The sequence below is a fragment of the Phascolarctos cinereus genome, unplaced genomic scaffold (genome assembly GCF_003287225.1).
Source record: "Phascolarctos cinereus isolate Bilbo 61053 unplaced genomic scaffold, phaCin_HiC Scaffold_726;HRSCAF=1367, whole genome shotgun sequence".
In the NCBI taxonomy this organism is placed as follows: domain Eukaryota; kingdom Metazoa; phylum Chordata; class Mammalia; order Diprotodontia; family Phascolarctidae; genus Phascolarctos; species Phascolarctos cinereus.
The window spans coordinates 55,472,794-55,487,727 of NW_027556098.1; the positions used below are offsets into that span (position 1 = coordinate 55,472,794).

Here is a 14,934-nt window from a genome sequence, read left to right on the forward strand (position 1 = left end):
AATGCAAAGGTTAAGTGACTTACCCAGGGTCACACAGCTAGTAAGTGTTTGATAGATTCTTATTATAACTCTGTGTATGTCGTTTGGTTTTGAGTGTGTTTCTTGTAAGCAACACATTTTTGGATTCTGGTTTCTAATCCTTTCTGTTGCTGCTTTTTTATGGGTGAATTCATCCCATTCATATTCACAATTATGCTTACCAACTCTATTTTCCTCTATCCTATTTTCTCCTGTTTCTCTCTCTCTCTCTCTCTCTCTCTCTCTCTCTCTCTCTCTCTCTCTCTCTCTCTCTCTCTCTCTGACTCCCTCTCTTTCTAAGACTCTCTCTCCCTCTTTCTCTCTCTCTTCCTCCTCTTTCTCCCCTTCTCTCCTGTCCTTCCTCAAAAGTCTGTTTTTGAGTCTTGCTTCTGACCTCTTCCTCCCTCAATCCACTTTCCTTCTCTCCCCCCCCCCCTTTCTCTTAGCCCCTGCTTTTTTCTTAGCCTTTTCACCTCTAACTTCCCTACTGGGTAAGGTGAATTTTTATACCCAACTGAATGTGTATATATTTTCTTCTGTCTTTGAACCAGTTCAGATGAGACTGAGGTTCAAATGTTGCCCATCCCCTCCCATTTACTATTCCATTGCAAAAACTCTTCCTTGCATTTTCTTTTATGTGAGATAATTTCCCTCATTCCTTCTCTTCTTACCCACTTCTACCAGTAAATCCCTCTTTCTCAGTCTTCCACTTTTCTTTTGAGATCGCAAAATAACAGACTCACCCTATGCCTTCTAAATGTATACCTTCTAACTGTTCTAAAGATGATAATGTTCTTGGGGGTTATTTTTCCATTTGGGAATATAAACAGTTTATCCTTATTAAATTCCTCATTATTTCTCAATCATGTTTGCTTTTTTATACTTCTCAAGTCTTGTGTTTGATTGTCAGATTTTCTATTTAGCTCTGTAATTTTTATCGGGAATGCCTGGAATTCCTCCATTTCATTAAATGTCCATTTTCCCCCAGTAGGATTACTTTCAGTTTTGCTGGGTAGGTTATTCTTGGTTGTAATCCTAGTTTCTTTGCCTTCTGGAATATAGTTCAATCCTTCTACTCCTTTATCACAGTAGCTGCTAAATATTGTGTGATCTTGATTGCAGCTCCATGGTTTTTGAATGGTTTCTTTCTGGCTGCCTGCAATATTTTCTTCTTGACCTGGGAGCTCTGGTATTTGGCTACAATATTCCTGAGAATTTTCATTTTGGAATGTGTTTTAGAATGTGATTAGTGGAGTCTTTCAATTTCTATTTTGCTCTCTGGTTCTATAATATCGGAGTCATTTTCCTTTATAATTTTTTGAAATATGATATTTAGACTCTTTTTAAAATCATGGCTTTCAGGTCGCCAATGATTCTTAAATTATCTCCCTTTGATCTGTTTCCCAGTTCTACCATTTTTCTGATGAGATATTTCACATTTTCTTCTATTTTTTTCAGTCTTTTGACTTTTTTTTTACTGTTTCTTAATGTCTCATGGAGTCATTAACTTGCACTTATTCAATTCTAATTTTTAAAGAATTATTTTCTTCAGTGAAGTTTTATACCTCTTTTTTAATTTGGCCAATTCTTCCATTTAAGGAGTTATATTGTCAGTTACATTTTGTGCCTCTTTTCCCATTGGACCAATTCTGTTTTTTAAGGAATTAATTTAAGTATTTTTTGTGCCTCTTTTGTCAAGCTGTTAATTCCCTTTTCATAATTTTCTTGCATGACTCTCATTTCTTTTCCCAATTTTTCTCTACTGTTCTTATTTGAATTTTAATATTCTTCTCTCTGTCTCTCTGTCTCTCTGTCTCTATGTCTTTCTCTCTCTCCTTGGTCTTTTTCTTTAGTTCTAAGAATTTTTGTTGGACTTGTGTCCAATCTGCATTTTTTAAAAAAACATCCATAAAGATGTTTTCATGTCATTATCTTTTTCTAAGCTTATGTATTAAACTTCCCTGTCACTATAGTAGCTTTATATCATCAGGCTCTTTTGTTGTTATTTGCTCATTTTTCCAGTCTTTCATCTTGACTTTGAACTTTATATTAGGGTTGTACTCTGCTCACCCCTGGGGATGTGGGGCTCATGTCCCAAGATTCAGGCATTTTTGCACTGCTGTTTTCACAACTAGTTCTGTGAGTCTGTAAGTTTTCAGTGCTTCCTAGGTGGTTTGTCACTGCTTTCCTGGTCTGTATTCTGGTCCTTACCCAGGAAAGTTCTCTGCTCACTTATGCCTGCAAACACTAGTGTTACTCTCTGCCCTGGAACTGTGACCAGGAGCTAGGGTTCCTGCTCTCTCTTTACCCTTGAACTGCATGCAACCCGAAACTAGGTAATGGGTAATGGAATTGTCAATGGCACCCAGTCCTGTGCCTAGTACCTGCACAGAAGTCCCCTAGAATCTCTTTCTGACCAGGTATTCAATCCCCTTACCCTCTTTGGGGTAAGCTCCTGGGAAGGCTGTTGTTGCTGCTGCTTCTGTTGCCATTACAACCTCCAAAACCTACAGCTGGCATTGCCTCCACCCTCCATTCTCTGCTGGCCCCGACTCCAGGGCCACAGATCTTTTCTTTAGATCTCCTAAGTTGTCCTGGACTGGAAAAGAATCTCACCCCAATCTTTTATTGGCTATACTGTTCCAGAATTTGATTTGTTGTGTCATTTTAAAGTTGTTTGGGGGAAAATGTTGGGAGATCTCAGGTAGAACGCTCGCTCTACTCCACCATCTTTGCTTTGTTCTTATGCTATTGATTTTCAAGGGTTTGTTTTGTAGCCTGTAACCTCAATGAAACAATTAACTGTTTCAGTTAGTATCTTTGCTGATTCTTTAGGATTTTCCAAGTATGCCATCATATATCATCAGCACATAGGGGGTAGTTTTATCTCCTCTATACCTAACTTTATGCTGCTATTGCTTTAGCCTTATAGTTGTTGCTAACATTTTCAGAACCATATCAAATAATAGTGTGGAGGGTGGGCACTTAAGTATAATTTTAAAAAATATCTTTTCCTTTCTTATGTCATTAGGAAGGCTATATAATATAGGAGAAATAGCAGTGGACTGGGAATATTTTTGCATTCATTGTTAACTGTTTGTGTGACTTTGAGCAAGTCAATTAAACCTCTACAAGTCTAATTTTCTTCATTCTGTAAGATAAGAGTTAAAAAAAATCTATTCTTGGTTTAAGGTTGCTATATAGACCAAATAAAATGATGTGCATAAACATGTTTTCTAGCCTTTAAAGTACTGTATAAATGTAAGTTATTACTGTTTGGTTTCCATGGGAATGCGTGTTTCTAGAGGGGGTAGACTGTGTATATTTGCTATGGGCAGGTGCTTAAATGCTCTTTGTTCAGTGATATGAGATGAGGACAGGAAGTAGGCAGATGGAATGTGACCTTGGAAATTGTGGATGGGGCCACTGCAGATTTTGAAGGCTGAATCAGATTTGTGTGAGGTGAAATGTTTTTTTGTAAAGGATTTTGAAGTCTTAATTGTGCCTCCAATTTAAAAACAATCCTAATTCCACAAGTGGTGAAGCCAAAGATACTGACAGGCGTTGAATTTCAATGTGTTGAATATGCTCTCTCTTACTACCTTTTCAGAACTCACAGGAAAAGAAAACTTGCTTTCTTCATAACATGGAGATAGGGGAGGTGCTTCATGTCCTAAGGTAGATTCCCAGGCTAGAAATTTGTTTACATGTTTTATGCCAAACTTACCTTGATTACACTGTCTGCTTGAGTAATGTAGGCTTGTAAGAAGGAAATTTGTAAACTTGGAATGCTGTCTATCTGTAAGTTTCTAAAAGACTTTTAGCACACCCTTCACATTTTTGCACATCTGTACAGCTAAGAGCAGAAAGATGAATCTGTGCTAATTCTGGCTTGTGTTAAATAAGGCCTGTTCAGCTCTGGCATGATTTTACATTATTTTTTCACGACTGAGTTCTTAGACCTTTATTAGCTGGTCTACTGTGGTAATTCTACTTAGTTAATTTTCTCTTCCATCTTGATGTCAGTTGCACTTTTTTCCTCTTCCCTGAGTATTATTTGAGAATATTAGCTCTAATGAAAACTCTTTACTTTTCTTGGGGCCTTAGTATGAAATTACTTAAGGCTATGTTTAACTCAGCAACACACTTCTGTTCCTTTGCTCTAATATGTGAGAATGTGTTTTCTCACTCTCTGTAAGGAATAATTCATTTTCAACCTATTTGATTTAATACTCAAATCTATCATGAATTCTAGAAGTGCTATATGGTAAGTGCCTCGCTAGCAAATCTTACTGAAAACTGATCTCAGGAGTAAAGAAATCGATTTCTCTAAAATGACTGGCTACAGACATGACCATGTCTCCCCTGTCCTGAATAAACCCTCACTTGATCCTTCCAGCCCCACTAACTATTGCCCGACATCTCTTCTGCCCTCTGTAGCTAAATTCCTTGAAAAGATCATCTACAGTAGGTGCCTCCACTTTCTCTCCTCTCATTCTCTTCTTAACCCCTTATAATCTGGCTTCTGACTTTTTCATTCTACTAAAACTTTTCTCTCCACAGTTACTTCATCGGTTGTTGTCCATCATGCTTGAAGAAGACCAAAATCACATCATTTTGTTGGGGTCAAGGTACAGTGTGTACAACTGTGGCTGATCAGAACAATATGGTCTTGAAAAGCTCTAACACAGGTTGGGCATAGTTTACTGATGATATCTTAGCTGGCAAATTCAATGTTCTTTTTTTCAATCCGCATTCTCCTTGACTTTTTTTTTTTTTGGCGATTGGGGTTAAGTGACTTGCCCAGGGCCACACGACTAGTAAGTGTCTTGTGTTTGGTCTGAGGCCAGATTTGAACTCAGGTCCTCCTGACTTCAGGGCTGGGGCTCTATCCCCTGTGCCACCCAGCTGTCCTTGTCCTTGACTTCTTTACAGCCTTTGCAACTGTTGATCACTCTCTCCTTCTTGATGCTGTCTTCTTTCTAGGTTTTCAGGACACCACTCTCTCCTGGTTCTCTTTCTAGTAACTGCCCCTTCTCTGTCTTCTTTATTGGATCCTCTTCTAGATCATACCCTCTAAGTTAGGTGACCCTCAGGGTTCTCTTCTCTTCTCTAACCTACATCATTCGGTGATCTCATTAGCTCCCATGGATTTAATTACCATCTCTAAGCTGATGATTCTCAAATCTACCCATCCTCCCCTAAACTCGGCTGACTTCCAATCTTGTATCTACAATTGTCTTTCAAATATCTCAAACTGGGTGTATAGTAGAGATCTTAAACTCAATGTATCCAAAATAGAACTCATTTTTTCCCCTCATAAACCTTCCCCATCTCCTAATTTCCCTAGTATTGTTAAGGGCAGCACCATTCTTCTACTCCCTCAGGTTAGGAGTCATCCTAGATTTTTCACTATCTCTCACTCAGGCTGTTGCCAAGGCCTATTGATTTCACCTTTCTGACATCTCTTCAATATGCCCCCTTCACTCCTTTGACACTGTCACCACTCTGGTGTAGGTCCTCATTATCTCATGCCTGGATTATCGCCACAGCCTACTGGTGGGTCTGTCTGCCTCAAGTCTTTCCTTATTCCAATCCATTCTCCATTCAGCCACTAAAGTGATGTTCCTAAAGCACAGGACTGATCATGTCGCCCCTCTACTCAATAAACTCTAGTGGCTTCCTATTGCCTCTAGAATCAAATACAAAACGCTCAGTTTGGTGTTCAAAGCCTTCATACATAGCCCCCTGCTACCTTTCCAGCTTTCTTACATCTTACTCCCTGAGATGTACTCTTCAATCCAGTGATGCTGACCTCCCTTCTGTTTCATAAACAAGATGCTCCAACTCTTGGCTTCAGGAATTTCCTCTGGCTATCCTCCATGTCTGAAATGCCATCCCTCATCTGCTCTTCCTACTGATCTCCTTGCCTTCCTTTAAATCCCAACTAAAATTCCATCTTTTACTGGAATCCTTTCTCAACCTTCTTAATTCTAATGCCTTCTCTTTGGTAACTATTTCCTATTCATCCTGTATATCGCTTGCTTCATATCTATTTTTTTTTTGCTTGTTGTCACCCCCATTAGATTGTAAGATCTTTGAGGATAGGGACTTGTTTTTTGCCTCTCTTTTTGTATTCTCAGTACTCAGCACAGAGCCTGGCACATAGTAAGTACCTAATAAATGCTTATTGATTCATTAAATACAAAAGCTAAGATGAAATCCCTTTCTTTATTGACTCATCCTTTCCAGTAGCAATCATAGTATTGATTTAAGTATTGTTCCAGAACCAGAAGAGGGTAGGAGGTGTGGAAGATGTACATTTCCCTGGGGCAAAGCAGTTGGCAAGAAAATGATCAGGGAATAAAGTGAACTATGTTAGGGACTGGCTTGATGTATTGAGTCACATGAGATACTCACCAATTAATACCCTAGAGGGCACTAGAAGATGTTACAATGATTCAAGAGACAAGCGACAACTGTGCTAAGGAAGAAAATAGATTTTAATTATTTGAATCCTCAGAAATTATATTTATGACAATTAATTATGTACATAAGGGGCATGAACACAGGAAAAAAGAAGATTATTAAACAATCTTACAGACATGAGTTGGCAATTTATATGCATAATCAACCCATAGAATAATCTTATTCAAATCTCTAGAGGCATTTTCTTTTTTCTTTTTTTCTATTTTTTTTTTTGGCAAGGTAATCAGGGTTAGGTGACTTGCACAGGGTCACACAGCTGGTAAGTGTCAAGTGTCTGAGGCTGAATTTGAACTCAGGTCCTCCTGACTCCACAGCCAGTGCTCTATCTACCATGGCCCCTAGCTGCCCCTCTAGAGGCATTTTCCAAAGGAAGATAAGATCACTTATTTGGAATAAGGGGTTTTTAAAGGCATTAAAGGTCTTGCATGATACTCCAAAAATTATTGCATGTGCCATGCATAGAACATATTCCTATGTAGAGTTTCCCAGAAAAGCTAACTCAGAGGTGCTTTGTGGGTCTACACCACCCAGAACCTTAGCTTACAAGTCTTCACTGAAATGGTTACTTTTTCTAGCGACCCAGAGAACACAATTAATTTAAAGCAAAGACATTTGCTGGAATTATATAATAAAGAAAAATAGCATAAAACATTCAACTTATAAGCCTGGGGCATATATTATCAGTAGGAAGAATGGATCCAATTAGGCATCATGCATGGGGACAAAGATCTCAGGAATACGAATGGGGAGGGTACATAAGCGGAGAGTCAATTCACACCTCTGAAACTTTAAAGTTACAGACATCTTCTGGCAATGATGTCATATTGTTCTCTGCGGCCTTACTCTTTGCTAGATTTTTCTCTGTGTTGGACCTCCTCCTGGAAATCACAGCATATTTTTGCTGCTTCCCGTTCCTCCTTCTCTTCCTCCTCTTCCTCCTCATCCTCCTCCTTCTCCTTCTCCTTCTTCTTCTCCTTCTCCTTCTTCTTCTTCTCCTCCTTCTCCTCCCCCTCCTCCCCCCTTCCCTCTCCTCCCCCTCCTCCCCCCTTCCTTCTCCTCCCCCTCCTCTTCCTCCCCCTCCTCTTCCTCCTCCTCCTCTCTCCTCCTCCTCCTCCTCTTCCTCCTCCTCCTCCTCCTCCTCTCTCCTCCTCCTCCTCCTCCTCCTCCTCCTCCTCCTCCTCCTCCTCCTCCTTCTTCTTCTTCTTCTTCTTCTTCTTCTTCTTCTTCTTCTTCTTCTCTTCTTCTCTCTTCTCTTCTTCTCTCTCTCCTCTCTCTCTCTCTCTCTCTCTCTCTCTCTCTCTCTCTCTTTTCTCTCTTCTCTCTCTCTCTCTCTCTCTCTCTCTCTCTCTCTCTCTCTCTCTCTCTCTCTCTCTCTCTCTCCCTCCCTCCTCCCACCCACTCCCAGTCCAGGCTCCTCTGCAATCTCTTACACATGGTTCTCTGCTGGTCTTTGTTTTCTGTTAGCACAAGTTTCATCTGGACTTCATATGTTCAGGGCCAACTGGCAACTATCTCAGCTCCTTGTCTACTAGGGCATAGTCAATAGAAATCCTATCACTGATAAGGGTAGGCAGGCAGCTTTTTAGTCAGATATCAGAGTCCCCCTACACAAAGATTACATTGTTTGTTTCAAGTCCCTGTGTCTAAGACTGTGTTACAGTCCTCTGTCCCAGACAACTCTGGCACTGAGGATTTAGAAATTTCCAAAGCTCCTCTCTGACTTGCCATTCAAGGCCAAAGTGAGAGGGCAAAGTCATTTTCCTATACCGGCCTGGTCCACATTCTTGCTTTTTTTATTAGTTCCTTTCTTATATTTTAGCAAGTTAAAAAAAAATCTGTCTTTGTATACATGTGTAAGTTATGGTTAAATACTGATGTTTTAACACACGGTGATATAAAAAGTAAATAACTATTAGACAATTAACATGAATAGTTTCTATACTTGTATTTTAATTTCTATCATTTGAGTGTTTAACTCATCTTCCTTTTTTGTTGCTATAATTGTTTCTGCATATTAGAAAAAGCTAACGAATTTAAAGGCTTGAATTTGATGATTATATGTGAAATATAAATAAGTATATTTCCTTAGTAGGGATGCATTCTGCATATTTTTAGAGAATGACGGTTCTCAAGAAGGTATGACTTTTGCTTACTATTAATATTTTTGACTATACTGTGAAAGATAATTGTATGTTTGCTTGAGGTTTTTTTTAATGGCTTAGCCAAAAGAATAGCTGGTGTGCTTCTCAAATTTTCAGATGAAACAAAGTTAAGAGGGAATAGTCAACCTTTCAGATGACAGAGACAGGATCTAAGAATAGCTTGATGTACTAGAACATTAGACAAAATCTAATAAGAAAAAATTTAGTAGAGATAAATGCAAAAACATATGCTTGTCTTGAAGCAGGCAGAATGTCGAGGATTACTTATGTTCTCTCCATTGCAAAAACTTGAAAAAGGAACCTGGACTTTGGATTTTCTTAGCCTTCACCTCCTATCCCTTTGATCTCATGTAGGCCACCATCCACCTCTGTGGCTCTGTCTGGTTATCAGTGTATCTCATGAAATGGAGGGATTGGCTTTTTTAGGTTTCTGCCCACCAGACTGCTGGTGGTACGAGGGGAAATTCAAGTAGCTCTGGACAAGCATGTTCAAAATATATTGGAATCATTCCTAGGTGAAAGAGAGTTGATTCTGACTAGTCTAGGTCATAGGAATAGACAAAAAGGCATTAGCAAGGTTGACAATCCCTTCTCACCCCTATTGGGGGCCTGGACTACCTGATCTACTATATTGTCAAGATTAGGAATTACCTTAGAAATTGGTGTGACAATTTCATTCAAGTTTCTGAAGTCCACCAAGCTGCCACTTGCCATCTGCCTTGCTTACCAGATATGGAGGGTCATTATAAGATGAACCGGCATAGCTAATTAGTGCAGCCTCCTTCATCTCCATCACTAGGGAGGAGACAGCTTTCACCGATCCAGGACCTGGTATTATTTGGTGTTCACTGCTTAGGATGGTTCAGGCAACGTCAAGGGTTTGGCCCTGCCCCCAATACCAGCGTAATGATTGCCATAAACATTTGTACAAATAGTGACTTCAAAAACTAATGGTGCTTTTTTTCCTTGCTGGTGTGCCTTCGAAACACAGTAGTGTTTGACTAGTAATTATAATAGTCAAACCCCCTCTCCACATGAAAACTGGTTTCCTAATAGATTATTTCAGTGTCTATTGGTGTGATAGTAACATGACTATTGGCATGTGAGTGAGGAGGGGGCTTTATGCCTTAGACTTGGACAGAGCGAAAGGGCTCCTATTACCCTGTGGTTGGATGATCCAGCTTTATTAGCACTGGCAATTGGTTGGCTCCTTATCAACACCATATTTCAGGAGTCTCACCCAAAGTTTCTCATGTGAAAGGGTATCATCACCCTCTATCCTCTTCACTTGGCAGGGAGCCCACTTTCTCCTTCCACCTGCCCAAGTGTATCTTTTTGAAGGGGTAATGTCCCTGATGATGAAGGTAATAATGCTGCTAAACTTTGTTCTGATCAGATCACATGTAGAATGCTGAGCTCAGGTCTGAGTACCATTGATAAGCTCAAAAGCAAACAGAATAGGGTCACCAAGTTGATGAAACATTTCATGGTCATACCATGTGAGGATTGATTGAAGGAACTGTTTATAGAATCAAAGATCTAGAGGTGGAAGGAATTACAGAAGCCATTTACTCCAGTTCCCTCATTTTGAAGATGAAGAAACTGAAGTCTAGGAAAGTTAATGACTTGTCCAAGGTCACACATACATAGTAAATGACAAAGGCAAGATTAGAACCCCAATCCTTTGACTCTAGTGTTAGTACTCTATCTACCCTACCAAGCTGCCTCTCTGGGGTATTTAACTTAAAGGAAAAAGAGTTCAATGATTACTACCTTCAAGTACAAGGTGTACTTTAAGTTTTAGTAGCTTAAAACTATACCACTAAGACTTTTGGGACACCTTGATTTGAAGGACTTCATGAGGAAGAGGTATTAGACTTATTTTGATTGATCCTACCAAAGTTAAAGGAGCTGTCTCTGATGATAGTGCTTCCCACACTAAAGTCCTTCAAGCAAACCCTGAACTGTAGCTGTAGCAGACATTTGACTTCTGTGATAGGTCAGGTTACATGGCTCCACATCTTCTGCTCTCTAAGTCTGAGCTCCTATTATGCAGATATAACCAGGCTTTGCACATACCCAGATCATCTAAGATAGAAGCAGCCATGTGGGAGATGGCTGGGACTTGCTCCTGGGGAAAGACAGTCTGTGATCCCCTACCACATGGGTGGCAACAGTCTCTTTCCATTGCCTGCACAGTCAGAATTGGCTTCATTTTTATTTATTTTTACAATGTTTATTAATTTTATTTTTAATTTGTTTATTCCACAAATAAAACAAGTATTTCCATAACATAGTATAATAAAAAAGATGATTATACACGAAACTGCAAGTCTATTATGTATAACTTGCTATTCCTTTTAAATATATAATAAAGTTATGTAAATTTCTTTTTTTTCCCTTTTTTTCTTCCCTCCTCCCCTCCATCTAAGAGATGGCTACCATTAGACACAAATACGCATATATATGTAAAATCATTCTATACATACTTCTATTTATTAGTTCTTTCTCTGAATGCAGATGGCGTCTTCCTTCATATGTCTTTTGTACTTAATTTGGGTATTTATAATAGTCAAAATGATTTATTCACTCAAAGTTGTTCTTGAAACAATATTGCTGTTACAATATACAATGTTCTCTTGGTTCTGCTCATTTTGTTCTTCATTATTTTTTGCAAGTCTATTTATGTTTTTCTAAGATCATCAAGTTCAGAATTTCTTATAGCACAGTAGTATTCCATCACAATCATATACCATAATATCATCTTTAAAACTAATAGATGCGGACAGTCTTTCTTTCCATGAGTATCCATGGGAACCATGGACTGAGCTTCGAGTTACTGCACTCCTCCCCCCTTTAGGCCCTGGGGCCCTAAGAAATGGGTTTGGGATTTTGTTTTTTGTCAGGTACAGATCCCTGGACCCGGAAACTCCAGACATAGAAACATTTGGAGGTGCTGGGATACAAGCCCAGGAGGAACTTTGGACTCGGAACTTGGTTGGACTGTGTTATATGGGAACTGAGTTAATCTGTAAACCTATCCTTCCTTCCTCCCTAGAGATTGAGATGGTATAAAGGGAGATTATGCCCCCTAATTGAGGGGGAGAGGATATTTGTATGTTTGTTCTTGCAAACCTTTCAAGTAAATGTTCCTTTGTAGAAACAAATCTGACTATAAAGTTGTTTAAATGGACCTGGGGCATAAGAGATGCCTAACATTGGAGGAATAGCATCAGTAGAGGTTTGAGCCAATGGTAGAAAGATCAGCTACTCTCAGCTCCCCTTCATAGTACTAGAGAACCTGGGGGGGAAGGTGCAGATGTGACACACTTGGCCTTCGGTAATGTTACACATAAAACACGAGGCCAGGTTATTCTGGAAATGTGAAGACTGGTTTTCTTGCTAACCCCTGAAATGTGTCTTGCACATGGCCTTTTGGTTCTTTTGTGTCACCATATCTTCTTTTGTTCAAATAGGATCTCTTCAGACCCAACTCAAAGTCCTCTTGCTGTCCTCTTCTTTCCCTCCCTTTTGTTTAGTTTGTATTGTCCAGAGACATCTCTTCTATTTGTATTGAGCTGTTAATTCTCTTTTGTCTCCTTTAATTAATTAAAAATTATGGAAGTTTTCACATTTAAATGTCTTCTAGGCATCACTGAATTGTAAGCTTCTTGAGATCACAAGCATTTCTTGTATTTCTTTGCATCACATAGGGTAGAGGAGTAAAGTATGTGTACATTACACACAGGGTAAAAGTGTAGTGATTGGAGGGCTGGCCTTAAAGTCAGGAAGACTGACTTTAGTCCTGCCTGTGACACATACTAGATGTGGAATTATGGATGTCACTGGATTTCTCAGTGTCTCCAGGCCACTTTGTAAGCTATAAATGACAGAAAGCTACTCACCTGCATTAGTAGAGGAAGTTTCTGCATGAAGAGTTCTTAACTGATGGAGTCACAATTCATTTTTTTTGGCTAGGCAATATGGTTAAGTGACTTGCCCAGGGTCACACAGCTAGTAAGTGGAATCACAAATCTCAGAGACAATATCATCAGTGAAGGCTGTGGTGTTGGGGCCAGACCTGGGCCTTGAAGGATAATTAAGCAGAAGGCAGAGTGTCAGACTGGGATGGAGAAACACTTAGATCAGAAACATGCTGCCAGAAATTTATTTGAAAACTCTAAAATATATTCTGTATTCTAAAAAGGATCATGGGAGAAAAGATGAAGTTGGCATTAGTTGTTCAGTTATCTCTAACTTTGTGACCCCATTTGGGGTTTTCTTGACAAAGATACTGGAGTGGTTTGTCATTTCCTTCACCAGCTCATTTTACAGATGAGGAAACTGAGGCCAACAGGGTTAAATGACTTGTCCAGAGTTGCACGGCTAGTGAATATCTGAGGCTGGACTTGAACTCATGAAGTTGAATTTTCCTGACTCCAGGTTTGGCACTCTGTGCACCATGGCACCACCTAGCTTCTCTGCAGGCATTAGAAGGTAAAAGAGAATTTGGCTTACATTGGTTTCAGAGGCACAAGGTCAACAAACCCTCTATGCTTCTGACTCATTCTTCTAGGACAGTCAGTCTGCCCTGTATTTATGTCTTCCCCAGGACTACATTAAGCACGTTTTGTTTAAACACAGAGATGACTTTCCCCCTCCTCCCCCCTTTTTAACATGCTTTTCAAGGACTATTTATTTTGCCTATTATTCCAGGGCTTCAAAGAGGTCTCCTCTCAGCACAGGAAGTACTATAAATGATGCTTTTCCATGAACTAAAACAGTGCAAGGTTGGTATGAGAGATTCCAGCTCCTAGTTAAGAGCCCACACACAATAAGAACAGTCACCAGCCAATAAATAACCTCTCCTTGCCCTCCCTCCCCCCCTCCCCATTCTGTCTGGAAAATGAGTCTTTCACTGACACGAAAGGAGTTTTAACACTTTCACCTTCATCCATGTCCTGGACTCCATGGGAAAATGACAAGGGGACTATTTAGGGTATGAGAGAGTCTAGCAAACCTAGCAGTGCATGAGAAGGAGTCAGAGCTTCTGAGGGAGGTAATGGAAGCAGTGAATCATTACCGTTTGCCATTCACTTGGATAAGACCTATTAATCCTTATGGAACTATATGTCTGCAGATCAACATGGATTTGCTAGTGTGGAGCTGCAAAATTTGAATAACACATCATTTTAAAACTCAGGTGGTCAATTAGCTAATACACGGAAGAAACTGAAAAGTAGAGAAGTGTGTGACTCATACAAAAAGAGTAAATTTTCTTTCATTGAAAATCCATTCATTTGAATTTGGAGCAGGAGCTAGGCTGAAAAAACATCTTTGCTTTGTGAAGAAAGGTTCTTTCAAGCAAATTGAGAGTGCAAACAAGACCAGGCGGTGGAAGAAAGAGAACAATTTTTTTACTTACTCAAGAGCACTGCTCAAATACAAATTACAAACTATTCTTATCTATCCATTGAAATGTGAATTGAAGACCTTTACTAGATAGGCAACACCTATTTTGGGCTGCTAAAGATGGTAATAAAGCTGCATTTCTTTAAAAAAAAATTCCTCCAATTAATATGAACATTACTGTAGAATGTTACCGTAGAGTTTTTATTTGGAAACTGGTGGCCTAGGCAGGGTCATAAACACACAGGAAGCATTTGAGGTGGGAAGGGGATGCATTACCACAATTAGAACAACCTATTCCTCCAGCTCTCCAGCTCATCCCCTGCCTTCCAATCTTTTCTTCTCCTCTTCTCCAGCCCTATTCCCTACCATTAGGTATTGAGGGAATGATCATAAGATGGTAGATTTAGAAAGATCCTTTAGGTCAGTGGTGTCAAACTCAAACAGAAATGGGTGACCATTAATCCATACACAAGCATCTGTGCAGGTCACATATTGATTAAGTGTGAAAATGTAATACTATGCATGTTTTATCGTATTTCTATTTATTTTATTAAATGTTTCCCAATGACATTTTAATTGTTTCAGGCTGGGGACTGTTTGGCACCTCTGCTTCAGGCCCGATTCCCTAAATAAATAAGTTTCCATCAGATGGTGTTGTCCTTTCCGTTTACATTGTTGTAGTTATTTGGTGTATTTCCTAGTCATGGTTACTTCATTTTACATAAGTTTGTAAGTCTCAGATTCAAAATATTCATTATTTCTTACAGTGCAACAATATTTGTTACTTAACTTTCATATACCACAGTTTGTTTAGCCATTGATGGTCATCTGCTTTGCTTCTAGTTTTTTGTTA

The 14,934-nt window shown here is 39.4% G+C and overlaps 1 protein-coding gene across 1 annotated transcript in view; it reads right to left on the reverse strand.

The window, feature by feature from the left end:
* The window catches only part of DNMT3L (DNA methyltransferase 3 like), a 166,834-nt gene that overhangs the window by 89,104 nt on the left and 62,796 nt on the right, over window positions 1-14,934 (reverse strand). The window lies entirely within an intron of this gene.